This window comes from Parasteatoda tepidariorum, chromosome 10, assembly GCF_043381705.1.
Source record: "Parasteatoda tepidariorum isolate YZ-2023 chromosome 10, CAS_Ptep_4.0, whole genome shotgun sequence".
Lineage (NCBI taxonomy): Eukaryota > Metazoa > Arthropoda > Arachnida > Araneae > Theridiidae > Parasteatoda > Parasteatoda tepidariorum.
The window spans coordinates 68,537,637-68,551,475 of NC_092213.1; the positions used below are offsets into that span (position 1 = coordinate 68,537,637).

General features: G+C 28.4%; 1 protein-coding gene across 4 annotated transcripts in view; it reads right to left on the minus strand.

Moving 5' to 3' along the window:
- The window catches only part of LOC107447632 (uncharacterized), a 33,671-nt gene that overhangs the window by 6,976 nt on the left and 12,856 nt on the right, over positions 1–13,839 (minus strand). For all 4 annotated transcript variants that reach the window (XM_043054310.2, XM_043054311.2, XM_043054312.2 and 1 more), the window contains one exon: positions 369–460. The gene's annotated coding sequence lies outside the window, so the exon portion shown is untranslated. The remainder of the gene's footprint in view (positions 1–368; positions 461–13,839) is intronic.

Genomic DNA, 13,839 nt, shown 5'->3' on the forward strand with positions numbered 1-13,839 from the left:
TATATTGGCCCTATATAGAATTGTCCAATTCACCCGATATTTTATATTTATAGGGCTCAATATAAGCTATATTTTGGCAATATATATGCAGATAATGGACCTAAATAAGACCAATATTAAAAAATCAATATTAAAACATCCCAAAATTGGTTCCTCGGTGCATGTTCATATACGACCAATATTGTGCCAATTTTGAGCCCAACTGGGGCCAGAATAAAAAAGTTGTTAGCGTAATAGAGCTAAGATTCGTGAATATTGGTTCAATGAGAGCACAAGTTATTTTGGCTCTAGGGAAGTTTTGTATCATAATGAATAGTAAATATTGTAAAAGCTTGATAACGAAATTGGAAAAAAAAAACAATTCTCACCTTAATTGTTTTCTCACTACCACAATAAATAGTGTAGAGAACTAGAACTTCCGGCTTGACAATAACACCACCAAGATCAAGGAGTTTTCAAACTAAAACAAAATTAGAATAACTGCATTTAGTAAATGCCACTAAAATACCAAATAGTTAAATTCTACACTATATAGAAATAAGAAATATTGGCATGTATTTAAGTTATTTACTATCACTTTCGAGCAATTTTACGTTATTTTAATATTTCATGTTATTTTAATATTTTCCTTGATGGTGCTCTTGCTTTACATGCTAAAGCAACAAATTATTAGCATGACCCTCATTACAGTCACCCTTCCATTACAACGACCAATGTGTAAAATCTAGTGTTAATTCAACCTCTATTAATAAACGCCTAACTTTTTTTTTCGATGTTAGCGCACATTAAATGAGAATTATCTTGAATTTCCTTTAAATCAAGGAAGCCAAACCTAGATTCATATTTTAGTTTGCCATAATAATAGATTTAGGGTGAGTGAAATGTAGATCAGTGGTTCCCAAATATTGTTCCGAGAAACCGCGAAAGGGTTACAGGGGTTTCGAGAGAATTGTTTTTCTCCAACTAGTGATATTTTTCGAAACCGGTAATTAAATTCATATTCAATTAATAATCCGTTTCTTATTTAATATTTTTATGAAATGCTTGTGAAGAAAGAAATTTTTAAAGAATATTTTTTTCTAACAACAATATAATAAATGAATTATGAAAAGAAGATTCATGTATGAAAATTTCCATTATACTGTCAAACCCCGCTATAGTGAACCTTCAAGGGACCGAAACTTTGGTTCACTATAACCTGGAGTTCACTATATCCGTTACTCAGGCAATTTAACAAATAATTCTCAAACTCCTCCCTTTTATTACACATTATTCAAATTAATGACTAAAAATATTATGTAGTAGCAAAAAATACGTTCTTTTTCATTACTCTTTATCTTGCGAACAAAAAAAAAATTAGTAATCTTTAGCTGATGAGCAATCCTCAACATCAGATATGGAAACACTTTCCGACTCTCAGATAATTTTTCCTGAATTTCTATTATTCCGCTTTTTAAACCTGTCCAGCCAGCCATTCGAGCACATAAAAGTAATCTCATAAAATCGCTTAGCAAATTCATCCACATTTGTCCAGATACTGGAAGATTGCTGCTTCTTCGATTGGTGAACCACTTCAGTAATGCTTCTTCAACATTCTTCTGATCTGCTTTTCTCAACTTTTTCTGCCATCTAAATTTTTTTCATGTCACAAACTGCAGATTTGGATAGTTTATATTCCCTGCAAATATCAGCTTGATTGCATCCATTTTCAATTTTTCGGATTATGCCCATTTTATCATCAGTGGAGAATGTTTTACGTTTACTACTCGCCATAGTTAAATTTGAGACACTTGTTTGCAGGTTTTTTGTAACTGAACTGAGAGCAAAAAGGAGTTGAAATGAGGGCCTTATCAACATATATTAGTGTCCAACCCTTTGACCAATAATGAATAATTACTCATTCCATCTGACAGAAAATGTTCACCACTGACACCTTACAGGTGCATCATCTGCCTGGGTTGGAAACATCTGCTTGGTTTGTTTAGGGATGAGAAAGTGAAATAAAAGAAGCAAACAAGAAAAAATGCTTATCATTACATTCCCCTCTATAGATGATTTTAAAAATCGGTATATGTATTTATTTTGAAGTAGAAATTTCAAAATTATTACCAAAAAAATTAAGAAAAATATCAGTCGAAGACAGAAAAAATTTCATTATATCCAACTTCCTCACTTTTTTGGTTCACGATATCCACAAAAAATAACATTATGCGTGTATAGCAAGGCACGGGACCGAACATTTTGTTCACTATATCCGGGAGTTCACTATAAACCGTGTTCACTATAGTGGGGTTTAACTGTAGTATTATAATATCTATAAAACACCCAAATCTATAAAAATACCCAAATTCAACAAATAAGAACAAGGTTTCTCTAATAACCATTATCTTCGTTATTATTTTTTTTTTTCGTTTTTATTTTAATATAAACCGTACTTCAGCTCATTCATTCTCAGTTTGTGCATGCATTAAAATCAAATTATGAATTCGACTAGGTGCCTCTCTAGACCTGGGGAATTTAATTGTATGACTTAACAAATTTTAAGACTAATATGAATAAAGCGATATAATGAAAAATTTCCTTCTTCACTCATTCACTAAATATTTTCAATAATTATTAATAAAATTTAGATCATTACAAATTTTCAAAAAAATTAATAGTCTTTCGTAAATTAATATATTCGCAATTTTTCAAAATTTATTCATTAAGTATCGGGGTTCCGCCAAAAGAAGCTAGATCATTTAGGGTTCCACAGTCGAAAAAAAAATTTGGGAACCGATGACATAGATCACTTCAAATTGATAATCAAAACGCCAAATAAACTGCCAAGCAGTGGTCGGAACACGGAAAAAGCTGGCTAAAACTCAAAAATTTAAATCGCTCATAAATATTAATCATTAATGGTTTTTAATCGTTAAGAAGAATATAAAATAATTCATTAACACAGTATCGGAAAAGGCTGGGTAAAATTCAAAAATTTTAAATTGTTCATAAATACTAATCATTATTGGTTTTTAGGAAGTATAATACAAAATAATATTCACAGTATTCTAATTATTATTATTGTATTATCCATACAAAAAGAGGTTAGAAGTTTTCCGTATCTGGAATATGACTTTTTGTTATAAAACCTCTGTCAGTTGTTACTTTAGAAATAATTATACTTTCATTATTGTTATAGATTTTTCATGTTTTTAGAAGCTTTAACACCATTTTTTACCTTGACCATGTAAAAATTAGATTACTATATGAGTTTAAAGCCTTTATGCAAAATGGAATATTTAACATAATTTTACAACCCCATTGTAATTTATGAAAAGAGATTCTCTTTTTTCATTAAAAGGTAATTAAAGAATGGTTCGTATGGAACCAGGAAAACAAACAATTACTGCTCACAATTGCCTTTGTTGATAAAAATGTTTAGAAAAAAGTTAAGTAAATTTTTCTGAATTTTAATTCAAATATCTTTTTTTTTATTTTCATCCAAAAAAATATAAAAAGTAAACTTAATGTCTTTTCTTATGAATGATTGAATTTCAATATTTATAAAAATAACCAATCAACCGTCTTGAAAATAAGACCTGTTTGCGTTGAAGAATGAGGACTTGTTTAAAAGGATACATTCACAACCCTTGTAATTTTCTTTCTTAAGATTACAATAAAGGCTTTCGTCTTGCTACCAAGCACGATTGCTTATATGACCATCTTTTCCGTCTTAAAATAGTGGATAATCCTGCCTGCCCCCTCTGCCGCAGTGGTGCGACGATGAATGCTGGACATCTTCTCAACTGTTCAGTTCTCACAAAGAACTGCATCTACTCCCGATACTGGGAGGCCAGAGAACTTTTGTTCAATTTAAGTTCTTGAATTAATTTTTGTGTTTGATGTTTTGCTTTTGTATATTTCATGTCCTTCTGTATTTGTATTTTTGTTTTATTTTGATCTCTGTACGGCGTTAGGATAATGTCCGTATCGCCTGCTGCATTGGAAATAAAAAAAAAGATTACAATAAAGGTATCATACTTATCTGGTTTGAAAATTTTACTATCCATTTTTTGCGTAACGTTAGTCCCCTAAGATAGATTTATTTCAAGTAAGGTGTTTGCAATTATCTTGACAGGTGAGGGAAAATGGTTGCCTATTATTTTAAATGCATTTTACCCTATGAAATATTAAGTTACAGGATAATTCTACGAATTAAAAAATGGCATTATGTTAACAATTATTCTTTTAGTTATTTAATTCTAATTTTAAAGTAAGGTTAGACTACTGAAATTATTGTGGACTCATTATACATCAACATCTCCTTATAACGTGCATTTTCGCCTACCAGATTGCAAAATAAGGTTTATTTTCACTCACACAAAAGGTATTTGTCAGCAAAAACCTTTTAATGTAAACCGAAAAAAGTTTTTTGTGCGGTTTATGTGTAATCCTTAAAACGAGATCTGAGAAACATTCGTGGATGTTTAAGCTTTCTGCAATAGATGAAAGGAAAATTGTATACTTAATCATAGTATTCAATTTTATATCTATTTCATAATATACGCGTATTTTAATTCATTGTTTTATATTAAGATTCAGACATACATTTAATAACTTTTTATGGTGTTTCTTTAACGTGATTTTGAAATTTTACCTCCAGGAATAAAATTTTTTTAAAAGTAATGTTAGATCCTTTTCAATAATTTATTTTGCGCCGTTTTCATAATCAAAATAGTTTTGAAACTTAGATTTCATGCAGCAATGCATTGGTATAGCATTTAATTGTAAAAAAAAATCTTATTTTTTTCCCTAAATAACTATTAAATAAATTCATCATTTTATTTAAATCGACCATAATATAACTTTATGAATGTTTGTTCCTACTTAAGGGGCAATATAACATTAGAAATATATTATTTTACTTAGCTAGCACCGGAGGTGCACGTGTGCGGAACTAAAATTATTGGCCTCCTGGCATTATAAGTCATATTTTGTTTATCTTATGATATATGGCAGTGAAATAGAAATTTATTGCTGTAAAATATTTTCTTTTTTGCTATATTCCTCTATACTTCAATACAGACGAGGTTTATGGAATGGCTGTGCTTTCAGACAAATATGTTCTTTATAATTAAGGGGGTTCCCTTTCTAAATTTAAAGTACTCGAGTCCCTTGAAATAAATTCATTATTAGTTTTAGAGTTTCTTAAAGTCATATATGTTTTGTATTGTTCTAGAAGTAATAATGCACTATTTGAAACCTGCGTAATTTGATTAAATAATGTTTTGGCATTTAGTTATTTAATCTATGTTATATTTTCTATTAAATGTCTTCTCTTTCCATTCATAATTTTATTTAATATCATCGTTCTAGCTATAAACCTTGGTAATCATTTTAAAAAGCCTAAAATAATTATATATATAAATATATGTATGTGTGCGTATACATATCAGAAGTACCTGTATTAGAATTTACCTAGAGTTGAATATTGTTTAAATACGGTATTGATTTTAATTTTATCTCAAAAAAAAAAAAATTCTAAACATAAAATACTGCAAAATTTTGCAGAATATGCATGAAAAAGCTAGTTAAAATTGCTTGTTTTTTTAAAGCATTTTTTATTTGTTTTATATAATTAGTTTTTAAGCATGTACTTGTACACGTTTTGGTGTTAAACCGAGTTCGTGAAATACGTTTGAAATTAGTGTAAATAATAGCCTATTTTACATAGCATGTCATATATTGCTTAATAAATAAAGTAATTTTTTTTTTTATCAAATATCATTTCTCTTCATCAATAAATTTATCTTAAGGTTTTAGAATTTATTTGCTATAAAATTGATTTGCATACTTGCCAACTTAAAATCTCAATGTTAAAATAACAAATAATCAATATTTAGCTTAAGTATTTACTCAATTAGTAAACTTAAAAAAATTTACAATTTAGTGTTGAATTTACAGTCTACTTTAAACCAGGAAGTACTTATTATTGAAGAGCAAAAAGCTGAGAAATGTTAAATTTTTATTGATAAATAAAAGTAGAAAAAATTTAAAAATTAGCAAAAGCTATTAATATAATAATCGTAAAACACACAGTTCAAATTAATTCTAGTGTATAAAACAAATTTAAGATTTTGCAAGAAAAGCAACAGTTGCCTTTTCAATGCATGTGTTAAAAATTTCCTTTGAATATTTTGCATTAAAAGTTTCGCAATATGTCTTTTCGTTCTCATCCACAACTTTTATCATAAGTAAAAAAAATATTCGAAACAAACGATCAAAATTAAATTTTTAAGGTAATGCTCGCCACACACATGATTTAAACGAAACAATCATCAGTCGAGTAGACGGGGTTAGTCCTACGTCATCAACGACGTCACTAGCTCTCCTCGTTCCAAACTCTGTTTTGATGCCTAGAGTTACCAATATGGCGTTTCTCATGTAGTTAAAAGTGGGTCAACTAAATCTTTGAATATATTAATATAGAGTCGAATTTAACCACTGAAATGGCAAGAAAAAGTATAATTAAGCTCTTCCATATCGTAAAGTTTTCATCTGATGAACCTAAATTGATTGAAAGAGGAGAGAATGCTGTAGAAGCCAACTTTTTGTATATATGATTGGGAGAATTTGTATTTAATATTTACCATATAAATTCTATTTATAATCTGGAAATCGGAAATTTGTGAATTTTATTATTTGGAAAATGTTATTTCTAATTTATGTTTAATATTTCTTAAAATATGTATATTATTTTAAATCAATTTTTTTTAATAATATTGAGACAACTTATTAATTGTAAATAATTATGAAAATTTTAAAACAAATTAAAATGTTATGTAAGGAGCATGAATAAAGTCAGATAAATTAGTGAAAAATATAAAACATTTGAGATACACGTTTTTAAAATAGTTCAAATTTATTGGTAAATTTACTAAAATGATAGCAAGTTAAAAAAAAATAAAAATAATGTAAAACTTAAACAAATGTTTGACAGGTCTTAAAACATATTTTTGCAATCAATTAAACTGTAGGTATTAGTATTATGAAATTAAAAATAAATTTGGATAATCGTGACTTGAATGTTACGTTCAACATAAGCCAAAGCACTGTAACAAATAAAATATTACTATGAAGGTAATTTAAAAAATTTTGATTTAGATTGTCAAAAGCAAATTTTATTCCATAAATAGTGATAACAATAACATTTGCCAAACATGAAAGCTGTATAACTAAATATGTAAACATACATTAATTAAAAAAGAGTTAAGTTTCTAAATAAAAAAATTTCTTAAAAATTTGAATTATATTTATTTGAAATGCATGTGAAATTAATATTATTAAATAAGTAAAATTTAAACACCTATGTGAATACATAGATCAATAAATATGAATGTTAAATAAAAGTTTATGTATGGGATAAGCATGTTTTAAAGAATTCTAAAAAAATTCATGTTGCACTTTCTTATCGAATAAAATAGGAATCTGAGATTTTAAGATAAATTGATGATAAATGAGCTTATTGATGACTCCCTATCTTGTCTAAACAAAATATAGAATTTGAAATTAAAACAAAAATATAGGAAATTTTTAGCTTTTTAATGCTTTTCTTTAATTAAAAATCTTAATTAAATAAAATATATTCTGGAAACTAAACATAGTATTGACCCTTTTAACAAAACACTACACTGCACTGCACTATCATAACACTACACATTAACATAGCACTACACTAGTTACGTTAAGAAATAATCGAATATTAATTATCTAATAATAAGGCATCTCAAAAAATTAATGCATAAAACTACTGTTAAAAACTAATTAATGATGATGTTGACAAATATGAATAAGAAAAAGTCAATCTAATAAATAATAAATCTGAGTTTAAACTGTACAGATTTAACCATATGTATACGTATTAAATAAGTTAGTTACATAATTTATTCCTATTTAGTAGTTAAAAACTAAAGCTTATGAGAATTAGCAGCAATAATCAGAAAATGTTAAGCAAACGAAGTTTACAATAACTACAAGTTTAATCATCAGACATAATTAAATAAACAGACATTAGTATTGATAAATACAATCTAATTATAGATTAAAAATTAATTTTAGAACAATGTATGCCTTTCCATAACTAAAGAAAAAAATTAGATGTAGGTCAAGAATATGTAACAAATTCTAAATAAAATAAGACATTATTATGAACATGAAACAAGAGTTAAAAATATTGACGCTAATAGCATTTAATGCACTTAACTCGTAAAATCTACTGATACCCCGTATAAAGAAAACTACTTAAATTAGGAATAAGTCCCTCAGAAGCGCTACATAAATTTTTTTATTTCAATAATGAACTAAAAATCTTGCCGTCTTAAATTCACATAGGAAATGCCATTGAAATGGTTCGTTCGAAAAAATGTTTGAAAGGAGGCGGGATTTGACGTCATGAAATACGTCATCACTGTCCCTATCTAACAGACAAGGACACATACGCCCCGCCTACAAAAGCGGTATGACGTTTATCTACGGAAGGTTGTTCTCACTGCCATAGTTTTGCGCATCAATTCGTTTCCGTAGAGGCTGTTGGGCAAACGCAAAACCAGTTGCTAATACAAGAAACGCACTTGCAGAAGGTAACATTTTAGAAAAAAGATATATTCGGAAAAATAATAATTTAAGATGCGCAAAAAAACAATGTATAAGCGTACATTTTACGCGTAAAAGTTAGCAGGTATGGATTTGCATAAATTAAATCAATTGGCGATCGCAACACTCGAATACGCCATGTGGGGAGAGACCGGTTTCATGCCTTTAGCCCTTCTGCCTTCCCTCTCCTCCTCTTTTCAGTTGTATAGGAATGTACTACGCTATTTTCCCTTTTCTTAATATCTTTCCTTTTTATTTAATAAAAATATTTTTTAAAATTTCAGTGATATTTTTCTTCAGAACTATGTTTAGAGTAGTTTTCAGTTCCATATAGTTTTCCAACTTGAAAGATTTTAATATTATATGCAAATCAAGAGAGAAACTAACGTACTTCCTTCCTTTATGACTTTCCCCACGCTAATGGTGAAAGCATGTAGAGTTCTGCTTTACGCCACCTGTAGCCCATTTCGATCGCCAATCATGTATGCATTTAAATTAAATCAATAAATTATTAATTAAGTATACAAAAACGCTTTTCTAAACTAATGTTTAAATACTATATAAATCGGAAAGTGTAGAGAAATGCTTAGGTAATTTACACTTTAAAATCATCACCAAAACATTTTCTTGCATTTATAGTTAGCAAATAAACTATAAAACTTTCGTCAAGAACAGCTTCATCAAGACGTGATATTTGAAATTACGCTACGACCTACAACTCGTGACGTCAAAACGGGGTTAGGATTTCTTCTATTGGAGGTGTTGACTCAGCCATGCTAATGTGAGGAATACATAACATCCATTGTTATCGATTATTTCATAACATTTTTCAAAAACGCATTTCAAGATTGCTTCCAAAATTGATCGGAAATATAGCCCCCAAGTAAACAAAGACTTGCTAAACCAAACTGTCGCTTTTTTGATGAAAGAATAAAAAATTATTTACTTGCATAAATACAAACATGTATTATTCTTATTTAATCAAAAAAATTTATATTAACGTAGTGGAACAGACGTAATGTTTGACATGATTTTTTTAAGTGCAATGGACTCCTATAAAAATTTCAACATTCAGAAAAGATTAAGTAACTTGTTCAGCAACTTCTTAATAAACTTCAAAATTTTAAAAATTATTTTTGGCAGGAATTATGTATGCATTAATTTTATAAAAAATTTTAATTTAATATTTTTATGGAATAAATGTTTTTAACTTTTTTATTTTTTGGTTTGAAAACGCAAATAACTTTGGAATCTTATAAAACTTTCTCTACTGTTGGAAAATTTTTCTAGTAAAACTTAAGTGTTGAATGTATTTAAAACGTGATTACAGTCACTCGAAATCGTAGTTGAAAACCATGAAACTAACAAGCTCAATTGAGGTTTTGATAAAATAGATTTGCTTAGTATTTTCTTTGCCTTTCTCATTAAATGTTCAATAAAATAAAACCAGAATGTAGTATGAGCAGGTAATATATTTTCCTCTTTTTACTAGCTAACAGAGACTACGATTACTTCGATGCTTTGGGTATCAGCGTTAATTTATGGAATGAAGAGTTTTTACTTCATTGCACTAATGGCCGTAACTACGCCGGGGCACCGTCCAAGCGCCCTGATGGTCAAGGGGGCCCCGTAGGAAGGCACCGCATCATATTTTTTTCTAAATTAAATTTCTCACTTTCATATATATATAAGAAAGAAATTGTATGAAGATAGAATTACTGAAAATATTCTTTTTTGTAATTCCATATCTACTTTACCATAACGGGATGGGTAAAAAACGGTTAAAAGACTTTTTCCAAAAAAATCATTTCTTTTTCTCAAAAGAACAAACAGTCTTCGCAGAGAGGGTGAAAGGTCATAACTGCATGTAGTTGATTGTTAACACTTTCTGTTTATTGCACTTCTGTCTTACTTAGTTGTTTCCTCTACTATCTAGCGTCAGACACTGGGGCGTGTCTACCGGGGGGCCCCTCTAAAATTTAAGTGATGGGGCAAACAATGTGTTTCACCCCCCCTCCCCTGAAATTTAGACACTCAGAAAAAAGTGTCAAGTAAAATCAGAAATTTAATTTTTTTTTTTTTAAATTTTGAGCTATTTTTCAAATAGAAAACTTTATATTCCTTTAAAATTTAAGTGAAGGGTTGAATGTTCTTTGGGGGAACACATTCACACACACATTGGTTGAAGGGAATTAATGTTCTTTTCCCCTTCTGATATTTAGTCATTCGCCAAGACAAAATCAAGTAAAATTGGTAATTTTAGAGGGGAAAAAAGCTATTATTTTTTCCTCAACTTTGAAGCTATACATTAAATAGGAAACTTTATTTTTATCTGAAATTAAATGAGCGAATAATGCACTTCTTGATACATGGAAACGTTAAGTAACAGTAGAAAAAATGTTTTATTTCCTTTTGAAATAATAATAAGGGAGCGAACAAAGTGTTTTGCTCCTTCTGAAATTTCAACGTGAGTAAAAATAAAGTCAAGAAAAATTGGTAATTAAAAGAATTTCATCTTTAATTCTATTTTCCAAATAGAAAACTTTTCCTCTGAAATAAAAATGAGGGGGCGAAAAATGTGCTTCGCGTCTTCTGAAATTTAGACTTTAACGGAATAACATTAAGTGAAGTTGAAAATTTTAGAAAAAAAAGTTGTATTTTTAAAAAAAAAAAACTTCGACGCTATTTTTCAAATAGAAAACTTTATTATCTTCCATATAACTATATTAAAGTAAGGGGGCAAAAATGTGTTTTGTATCTTCTGAAATTTAGACATTTGCAATAATAAAAACAAGTAAAATTGTTTGTTTTTTTTTAAATAAATAAAATTGTTTTTTTAAAACAAAAATACTTAATAATCAATAAATATATTACAGATTTTAAAAATAATTATTGATAAATCAATATTACTGATGAATCAATAATGTGTAATATTAAGAAACTTCGATTGTATTAATGCTACAACGAGCATAACATTTGGTTATACTCACATTTAGTTAAGCATTAATATTTTTTTTCTCTGAATTTTAGAGTAAAAGCAATCGGCATAATATTTAAGAATTTTTCACTAGTCGGTTAGTCAAGCACAAGAAAAAGACTTAGCAACTCTGCATCATGATACTGAACAATTTTACATATTCAGCATTCATTGAAAGAAAATATTGAAAGTCAAATGTAAAGACGATCTTTTTTACGAAATATCAAATTATTAAAAGGAAAAATCAGACGAATAAAAGAAACACTATAATATTGAGTCACCTATTTCCGAAACTCGTTACAGCCAAACACTTTTCGGTTGAAGGTTTATAATTCAACATTTATATCCACTTAAGTCAAAAGTCAGATATCGTTATTTTTCACTTAAAATGAACTAAGCATCAAAATTTTCTATTGCTTTTCAATGCCCCTGATTCATTATTTATATGAGTTACTATCCCTAAAATAACTCAAACTCGCAAGTTATAATTTCCTTTTTTTTTTTTTTTTTTAAATACTTCCTTACATATATTTCTCTTTGAATTCTTTCTTTACAAAAACTGTTTTTGCTAAGACAGTTTTATAGATTTGACTTTTGGCTAGATTCAAGAGAAGCTTGAAGATTAAGCCAACTAGATTAATCATTGGTGAACATAAGATAACGAACACTTCGGTTTTTAAAAAAAAAACGGTTGAAATTGAGAAACGTAATGACGCGAGGTCTCAAGTATTTTCAGCCTAGTCTTTAAATATAAATCCATAGTACTGAGTGGCCATTATTATCATTACTCCAAAGATGGAAAGCCAGACTCGTAAAATGTGTATGAGAAATAAAACCTGGTGCAATATGCAAAATATTATTAAGCGGAAAACCTAAAAGCAGAGATTGTAAAGTATTTAACCCAGCTTGCACCAATCACAGCGCTGGCATAAAATATCCTCAGCTGTAGAAGGATCATGGGTAAGAGTTCCCTATCCATCTGGCTAACCATGGGAGGTTTCTGTGCTTTACTTTTCCACATAACGCAAATGCGGATTAGTTCTATTAAAAAGTTCTCCACAAAGACAATTTCTCCCATTACTTGATCCAGGAGCTTCCTCTTGTTTTAAATTACAAGACTATGGAGTTGAACATTGATAGTCATGAACTCATAATTAGGTAGTATATTCAGCAACAGCTGTAAAATAAAATTACCCAAAAACAGCCGTGGTGGCTCAGGGAATAGAGCCCTCACCTCATCTCCTAATATACATTTTGCTTTTTAAGATACTATTATCTTTTATAATTCCAAGTTATAATTGTTACATTTTAGAAAATATTTATATTTATTATGAAGACAATTTTATTCAGGCCAATATCTTCAAAACTAAAATTTCATGTACTGTATATAGACTTTTATAAATAAATAAAGGGGCTTGCCTAACAAAATTAGTAAAAGTTTCAGAATTTCTCCTTAAAAAATTTAGCTTGTTGACATAACCATTTTAAGAATAGGATGACTCAATTGTAATTTTATTAAACTTTATTTTAACAATTGTCAGAAAATACTATAATATCCCACTTACAGAGTATTTTAGTATTCTTTAACAACAAATATAATTCCATAAAAATCACAAAAATTTCAATATAAATACAATTTTAAAATCTTTCATAATATTACAATTCAATAAACTCACACGGTAAAGTCACACTAAAGTAAAAAAAAAAAAAACCTTTTGTAAATATGAAACATGGTTATCATATTACAAAAATCAGAGTTGGCATTATGTCTAGAAGAAACAATTTATTCCAAGAGGTTTGGAAAAAATGAAATAAACTAAAATAGTACAATTGCTTAATAAAAATTTCATAATCGCTTAGTAAAATTTTATAGCTTAACAAATTAAATTAAATATAGTACCAGAAAGTACAAATTTTCCCTTTTACTTTAAAAAATTACTAATTTTATATTTTTATGATTTTACACAGAACTTCAAAATCTACACATATTTAAGAGCCTGTACTAAGATACTCGTATTTACCATACTTTGATTATAAAAATCTTGAATATAGATACCCTGAATGATGTGGGAGAAATTTCCAAAGCTGATTCAGGGCCCCAGAAAGTCGCACTAGAACCAGATAGCTCAATTTATGCCTAAGAATCTGTTTCGTAGTAGCAAATGTTTTGTATGTGAATTACTAATTTAGAAGGACTAATAAAATTTGATTATGCAATTTGAACAGTG